The sequence below is a fragment of the Dreissena polymorpha genome, chromosome 7 (assembly GCF_020536995.1).
Source record: "Dreissena polymorpha isolate Duluth1 chromosome 7, UMN_Dpol_1.0, whole genome shotgun sequence".
NCBI lineage: Eukaryota > Metazoa > Mollusca > Bivalvia > Myida > Dreissenidae > Dreissena > Dreissena polymorpha.
This window is the reverse complement of record NC_068361.1, coordinates 73,239,251-73,248,254: the sequence shown is the minus strand read 5'-3', so window position 1 is coordinate 73,248,254 and position 9,004 is coordinate 73,239,251. Positions and strand designations below refer to the sequence as shown.

At 34.7% G+C, this 9,004-nt stretch overlaps 1 protein-coding gene across 21 annotated transcripts in view; it reads left to right on the top strand.

Moving 5' to 3' along the window:
• LOC127837303 (SCO-spondin-like) overlaps positions 1–9,004 on the top strand; it is a 192,545-nt gene that overhangs the window by 143,816 nt on the left and 39,725 nt on the right. The gene's annotated exons all lie outside the window — the stretch shown is intronic.

The following is a 9,004-nucleotide window of genomic DNA, read 5'->3' as shown; positions in this document are numbered from 1 at the left end:
ACAAGACTTATTAAAAAGTAATCGCTAGTAGTGACTTATCATAACACCGCATTGATATCTGCCTGATATAACGTTGCCTGATATAATTGTATAAATCATGGTCAACAGAAAGTTCTTATATCAGTCATGTGTGGAGGATGGTCATATTACTCGGAATCAACTATAAAGTAACCATTTTTACTAAAATCGAATCAGATTCAACAAAACAAACAATTTGGGAATGTATTTTAAACACAAAATGCAACGTAAACAGCACAAAACATTTTTTACAAATATTAAGCGCGCGTGCTCATAACGTCATTATGAACACGTCAAACGACAAAAGTCATATTCTTTCCCGCTAAAACTGCAGCTTTTTAGCGATTTTTTTCATTATTTCTTTAAAGAGATATGATAAACAGACAAAAAAAAAACACCAGATTACTGTCTGATCTTTTTGTAATATATCAGGCTTGGGACGAATAAAATAACGGCTCGGCAAGCCTCGCCGTTATATTATTCTAAGCCTTGCCTGCTATATTACAAAAAGATCAGGCAGTAACCTGCTATTCTTTATATATCATGTGGAAATTGTTGTTTTGTCGCGTAATGATATATAAAAGAAAACATTACAAACCGAATTCTAGCAACAGACCTTCAGATGGAAGATTAAACATATTACTTTTTGCATTTTATTAACAGCACCAAATGACTAAAATCGTTACGATGTTTAAAAAAGTACTGGGTTTGGCGAGTAATAACAATTGGCGTTGTTCCACTTAAATAATTTGCTTATCTTACCAATTTTAATGGCAATATTTTTTTGTTGCATACATGCACTTTTGTCACAATCGGTTATATTCGTTTCACCACACGCCAGAAATTAAGTTATACTACATCGAAGTTCTCACTTGCGAAATGACAATGGTATCTCTGTTGCAATTTCTTCGCATTGATAAGACTCAACTACGGGCACTTTGTCACGGTTACATCGATGTAATAATGGCCTGATTCATTTAGGCCAACACAAGATATTATATGTGTCTGGTTCTGAGAAAATTGGGCTTAATGCATGTGCGTAAAGTGTCGTCCCAGATTAGCCTGTGCAGTCTCCACAGACTTGTCTGGGACGACACTTTCCTCTTAGACAAGATTTTCGGTAAAAAGGGGCTTCCTTTAAACGAAAAATACTATTATGCATGTTGCCCAATAATCACAGAAGAAGACACATATGTAGACGTTTAGAAAATCTTTTTCGGTGGGTAATTTAGTAAATTGAAAGTATATTAAGCGCATATATATCAGATAAAGCAAGATGTTCTCAAACTTATCCCTTTTCCCTCTCAGAAGTAAAAGTAAAAATGGCTATGTGCAAAGGGTAAAAACCAGAACAGAACTCGCAGACTGTTCAGGTTTTATGATGTTTGCTGCTGAAATACCAGAAATTAATAACACTGTGAACCACATTATCATATTTATGAAATATTTTATATTCAGCATCAAATACAAAAAACAAACAAATACCTACTTTCAACTGTTTTATAAACTTTTAAAAACTAAAGATCCATATTGAAAAAGAAATAGCCCTCAACAACGATAAACTACATATTTTTGAACAAAAATGGAAACACATAAACTTTCATAACCCAGTCCAGTTGTCTTCTACCCAACTCTAAAGCAACTCATCTATGTATTGATTATTACATTTTAAAATAACAACGTACACCACAGGCAACCAAAGCACAAAAAACAGTACGGTATATACTAGCATATCATGTATAATATGTATTTGACATTATTACTGTTGTATGATACCACTTTTGTTCTTGCTTATGCACATATTTACATTGTATGTTTTATATTTAAAAGAAAAATGTTTGCTGCTGATCAGTATTTAAGGATTGCAAATTAAGCCTTTCAAACGTGAATCTAGTAAGAGAGGTCTTCAGTTATTATATATAACTTTCGAAGGGACTACAAATGCGTAAAAAAATACGTATCTAAGTGGTAAAGGGTTAACCAATATTTATCGAATTTAGCAAAATTGATCGAAAATTCAAGCTGGAAAACAAAACAAAAAGCTTAGGGTCGGAAGAAAAAAAGCGTCGTCGATTTAGTGGAAACAAACAAATTTTAACGCGTTAGGCACGACATACTTTCCTTGACCGACATTGTTTTCCAACTCTGAGACAAAGTTTAGTTGTCCTTCAGATAGCAATGATATAAAATGAAATAAGCTTTGAAAATGTCGGGATTAAATCTGAAACCAGGTGAATAAATATCCTCAATGCTTTGAACATATACTTTGGTTTAAGTTTTCTCCAAACCTGAACGAATTGTAACAGTATTGATTAAGAGCTTGTAGTATGATGGAGATGTATTTTTTATTATTAACAATATGTTAAAATATGACAATTAAGAATAATTAAAGGATTTTAGCCAAACGAATATGTAGTGAAAAATGTTTTCTTAAGATGATATTTATTTTAAGAGATTCAACTTTAAAAAAAAATCAAGTACTGCAAATATACGAGTTACTTACAAACGTATGTCACATTGTTTAGTAGTTGTCGGAATCATCACTTAAAATCGCCGTTGCATAATCAGAGACAACAGTGACGGATTAATCAATTAATCATGACGAAACATGTGTTTGTCAAGTAATCAGTATAAACAAAAACAAGATATGATTTATACATCTGGTGGATGCTGTTAAAACGTACATAAATATGGTGATCTTAACTGACTGCATACACACGAATTATCGTTCATTTAGAAAACATATATTAAGGAAGTTGTATCGAGCCGCCCTCTTGACATGTTAGTATTATTCGGGTTAAGGTGTCATCTTAAAGTTAACAAGTAATAGTTCAGTTGGCAATAAACTTTGTTTATGCCCCCCCCCCCCGATTTTGGAGGGAAGGGCATTAAGTATTATATCTGTCCGTGTTTTGTTTGAGTGTTTGCATGTGCGGGATATTTTGTATTCGACTTATAACTGGGTTGTACATTTTGGGGTTTCAAACAAATGGCACGAATGATCATCAAATCAAGACTACGTGACTCTTGTAAGCTACATGTTGCTCACTTCAAGGTCTGTGTCGCAGTACTCGCTTGTTTTTTTTTAAAGTATTCTTAGTATGCATATAATGAAGATAAACTTGCGACTAATTACTTTGCTATGCACGACGAGATTTCTAAATAAATTGACTCAATTGATGATTATAAAAATACATTTCGCTTGCAAAAAACATTTCGCTCGCTTCAAGGTCAAGGTCGCAGTGGGCGATTATAGTTTCGCATATTCTTAATATGTATATGGGTAAAAATAGATGTTTGTGTCCGGCTAATTACTGTCTCTTACGTTTTGGGATTTCAAAAAAAGTTGGCATACCAACAACACGTATTGCTTGCATCAACCAACCATGTAACTCGGGAAATGTCAGTATGGACTTTGTGTGCATATTCCTTATATTGCTAATATTTGTGTCGTTCATTATGGGATTTCAAAACAAATTGGCACAAATATACATAATATCTGTACGACGTGTGTCGCGATAAAACACTTTTATTCGTATCAAGGTCACAGGTGACACTTGGGTCCGTGTATTTACCGTCTTTTCCATTTTCGTTTTGCATTCGACACAACGAAAACCAAAAATCAACGTATATTCGTTGATATTCCGATTTTTATATAAACAAAAAAACAAAAACACAGTTGAGTTTTTTGTATCGTTTTTCGGTGTACTAATAACAAAACAAAACACAAATCTTATTGCCCAATTCATATTTCGTTTCAATTTTAATTATACAAAAATTAATATATGAAAATTGAAACACAGTGCCCGATTCCATTTACCGTTCTTGAATTGATAATACGGTATACGAAAAACGAGGGGCGCTCCGCTGTTTGAGAAAGATAAGTCGTGATTGATCTTTTTGCGCAGTGTTCTCCCTTAGATCTTATAATTTTTGAATACATACATGTAGTCTGTAGACAATTACAGACGAAGAATAGTCGAGTCTTGGGACAGCTTTTGTTGGCTACTCTAAAGGGAAAATAAATAGATCTAGTAACATTAAATTACATGACCGTTACATTATGATAATAGAAAAACAACGCTAATTTAATAGAAGTTACAACTATGACATTGTTACAAATAATTAAGTTTATAAATAACGCTTTTAGGAACGTTTTTTTTTATCCTATTGTCTAATGACTGTTTACATGAACTTGATGTGTATAAAAGGAATAAAATGATACATGTTTCCGCAAGCCCACGCTTGCTTGAAGGCGCGTTTCTCTCTGCAAATCATACACGTTTAGTTACAGATATACAAGCTTCTCTATAATCGTATTCGCGTTCCTTTTTAGGAGACAGCCATGGTTTAAAACGGAACGTTTCAACGCGTGCAAGTAGTTGCTATAGGCGTTACGCATGCCATTTGCCTTCTTTATAAAACGTAACGTTTAAAGTCATTTTTAGCGGCGTTATAATATAATTGGAAGGTAAATATTTTGTGAGCATAAACTTCATCTTGAGCGCTCTTTCCGGAACATTAAATTGGTTGTTTAAGTAGTTATTAAATAGGAACATTCATTTATATTACTAGTATTAATAATATTATATATAATTATTTCAAGCGCAAAACGGGTTCATATAAGGTATTTGGTTATAACTCTTTCAGAGCTAATATCACTAGACATGTCACCCTTCAGTTGTGAAATGTAACATGTATTTGTACTTAATCGAACGAATTGGAAATTATATATTAGACACCTTGCACTTAACAATTTAATAAGATTCAAACAACTTTCTACTTATTCTCCGTTTGTCCTGTCCTTTCTTTCAATATTGGCAGTACTAATACAAACTTAACATTCTATTATGTACGGTGATGTTAACAAGTAAAACAAAAGGGATATTTTAGCAGTCGCCGCCGATTATTGTGCTTCTTAAAACATTATTCGGGTAAAAGGGGTAATAATAATTGGAATACGGGACTCAGGGGAGGGGGTATTACAGCTCTTAAAATGTAAGGACCTCTCCCTGATTATAGGACTAAAATGAGTACTGAATTTGCATAATATAGGGGCAAAGAATACGACGTGTCATAAGAGACTAACTATAGCCCTATCAATTAGGTTGGATCGAAATGAAATACCAGTACTTTGGGAAACATTTAGATGTCAGATAATGATCATTTCAATTTGGAAAATTACATTATTTAAAAACTACTGAAAATATCCACGTCTTCTTTCCTTACGGCGTGTCTTTTCCTCCCTCCAAAAATGCACGTAAAAAGCCATGCTGATCGCAATAAGTGATTTATTCTTATGTAAGGGGAAAAAATACGCGCAATAGCCACTAATGAGTTACCTCTACACTATTACATGAATTATAGAAAGATATGTGCTTATACTGTCTCCCAATATATTTGTATAATAAAAAAAACCTCTACATATGTGTGATGGTACTCAAATAGTATTTACTATCAACTATTATTTCTTGTTCTTTCAAGGGTTGTACAATTTTCGATGACGACTCATTGCTATCCTCATCGTTCGGCCATGCTTCTGCTGTCAGGCTTATTTGACGTAATGATATATCAGTCCGTCACAGTTGGTTATGTTTTATTGCACAATGGACAATACTGTTAGTTTGTTACATTTAAAACAAATCACGTTCGTGTTCATGATGTTTGTCATTACTATAAATTTCAAGCTTGGGTGATGTGTGACGTATATAACGTCATGGGGAACATGCTTAAATAAAAAAAATAAAATCCTACCAAATCTGGTTGGGGTTTCTTGTGATGGCAGAGATTGTATGTAAGAGCATTGAACGACAACTATGCGTGGAGATTGATGTTAGGCCTGAAACATTTTAGGTTTGGTAGGAAACATATTCAATGACATTGTAAAAGAAAAATATGTGAACCATATAAACGACAAACTTACCAAGCGTAGTAACACCTCAAACGATGTAATATTTATTTGACCAAGAAACGAAGATAGAGATGATTTCTGATTTGAAGTAATTAACGTGTAATTGGTGTATTGAATACTTCAAAATGTGCATGGCCCAAATCGTGCTTGTTATCAAAACCACCATGTCTTCCAAAACTTCGACATGAATATGTTCTGATTTGTTACAATATTCACTCGTGCATGATTCTTTTCTAGGTTATCTGTTCGCCGTGACTTCGATACTGTTGTCGTTTTTGTCAGGTAATGTACTTTCTACTAAAAAGAACAAAAAAAGTATACACAAAAAAACCCACGAATTTTAATCTGTCCGCAAATTTCGATATTTCTAAATTATATTCATTATACATTTATTGATTGTGGCGATATTGACCTTCTTTGCTTTGATCAGCTTGAATATTCCGAGTGAGTGTATTCAGGGGCAACTGTCGTGTATGAGTCGTACCATTGCTACACATTTAACAAGATAGTGTGCACCTTTAAATGAATGTGCTGTTAAAGGGGCCTTTTCATAGATGTTGGCATATATTGGAGTTTGTCATCGAATGCTTCATATTGATAAATGTTAACACTGGATCTAAACAGCTCCAGTGAAAAAAAAAACCAAGAATAAAATTAAAGAAAGAAAAAACGTTACCCACAATTGGACTCGAACCACTGACCCTTGGAGTCCTGGAGTAAAAGACTACCGCTTAGAACACTCGACCATCCGTGTTCATACAATGAAGGATGTATTTGATATTTTATATAAGCAATCCTCGTAGTTTCACGAAATAAAACGACAACAACAATAATCTCCAAATTATTCAATCGTTTCGCGTTGCAACGCTTTATAATTTTCGGGTTTTTAAATCGTCAATATATGCATATAATGGATATTTTAGAGCATGGTTAAAGTTCAGTATTACTGTTTACTCAGAAATATCATAACTAAAACGAAAATGTGCGAATCTGAAACAACTTTTTAATTTTGTCAATTTACCTTAACGTGAAAAGGCCCCTTTAATTATGTGAAACATCATGCCGTTCGTTTCCAATAACATCTAAACATCGGGGGAAGAAAGGTCGAATAAATCTTTTTTGTCAACTTTCAACTATTTATTTAACATTTGTTCTTTAGTTGGTATTTGCTAATGTATAGCTCATTCAGCGAATATCATCGAATGTAGCCAAATGATCGCGAACTCATTTAATTTTAGTAAAACTAGCGTATAGCAAAAATGATCGAAAAGACGGAAACCAATCTGAAATAAGACCAAGTTATGTGTCGGTACAAAAAGTAGTGTTTTTTTCGGGTTAGTGGAAACGAACAATTTTTCTTCGCCGTGTGTTTCGCACTGTTCGTGCATAGTTTCCCATCATGGTCAACGGGTCATCACTGATAAATGTTTAACTTTACATGATGCTCGAAACTGTGAGCAAGGGCCTCTGAGCATCGGTAATTAGGTTTTTATGCAAGGAATGGATGACTTTCATGCAATTAATTTCTTAATGAAAGGTGTGGAAAAGTTGAAACAATTCTGGATGATCCAATATTACTTCCAAATAGGGAAAGTACTTTTTAAGTTCCGGGATATATGGTTTGTCACCGTTTAACATTTTGAATTGTCAAAAAGAAGAGTGGTAAAGATTCTAAAGTGAACGTTGATAAAGCATCCCTCTTGAGTATATTAATGTTCATCCTTTTAAATAATGGTATAAGAAATATCAATTTATTCCTTAGGGTCTGACGGGATAGCGTGTCTAAACTGTGGGCGCGTTCGCAGCGGACTTGCTGCACCCTGCTCGACAATAGTAGGTGTAACCCCGATGACGCGGTAACAGACGTCTGAAATTCTAGTTTTATTTACCATTATTCACAACAACAACAAAAGCAACAACACCCCAACAAACTACGACGTCTACGGCGAACGGCGACGACGTAAGACGACGGACGACGACAACTACGACGACGACGACGTACGACCGACGAACGAACGACGACGAGACAGAACACGACGACAGACGTACGAACGGCGGACGACGACGACGACGAAGACGACGGCTACGACGACGACTACCACGACGACGACGACGACGGACGACGCGACGAGACTACTACTACTACTACTACTACTACTACTACTACTACTACTACTACTACTACTACTACTACTACTACTACTACTACTACTACTACTACTACTACTACTACTACTACTACTACTACTACTACTACTACTACTACTACTACTACTACTACGACTACTACTACTACTACTACACTACTACTACTACTACTACTACTACTACTACTACTACTACTACTACTACTACTACTACTACTACTACTACTACTACTACTACTACTACTACTACTACTACTACTACTACTACTACTACTACTTCTCCAACTACTACTACTACTACTACTACTACTACTACTACTACTACTACTACTACTACTACTACTACTACTACTACTACTACTACTACTACTACTACTACTACTACTACTACTACTTCTACTTCTTCTCCTACTCCAACTCCAACTCCTACTACTACAAATACTTCTACTACTACTACCACTACTACTACTACTACTACTACTACTACTACTACTGTTACTACTACTACTACTACTACTACTACTACTACTACTACTACTACTACTACTACTACTACTACTACTACTACTACTACAACTACTACTACTACTACTACTACTACTACTTCTACTACTACTACTACTACAACCACTACTACTACTACTACTACTACTATTACTACTACTACTACTACTACTACTACTGCTACTACTACTACTACTACTACTACTACTACTACTACTACTACTACTACTACTACTAATACTACTACTACTACTACTACTACTACTATTTATACTACTTCTACTTATACTACTACTTATACTACTACTACTACTACTACTACTACTACAACTACAGGTTCCAATAATAGGGTTACGGGGCTAATACGGGCCCGTTAGCGTACCCTCGGCGACACTTTTACCTGTAACGACGGCATGGAGACGGG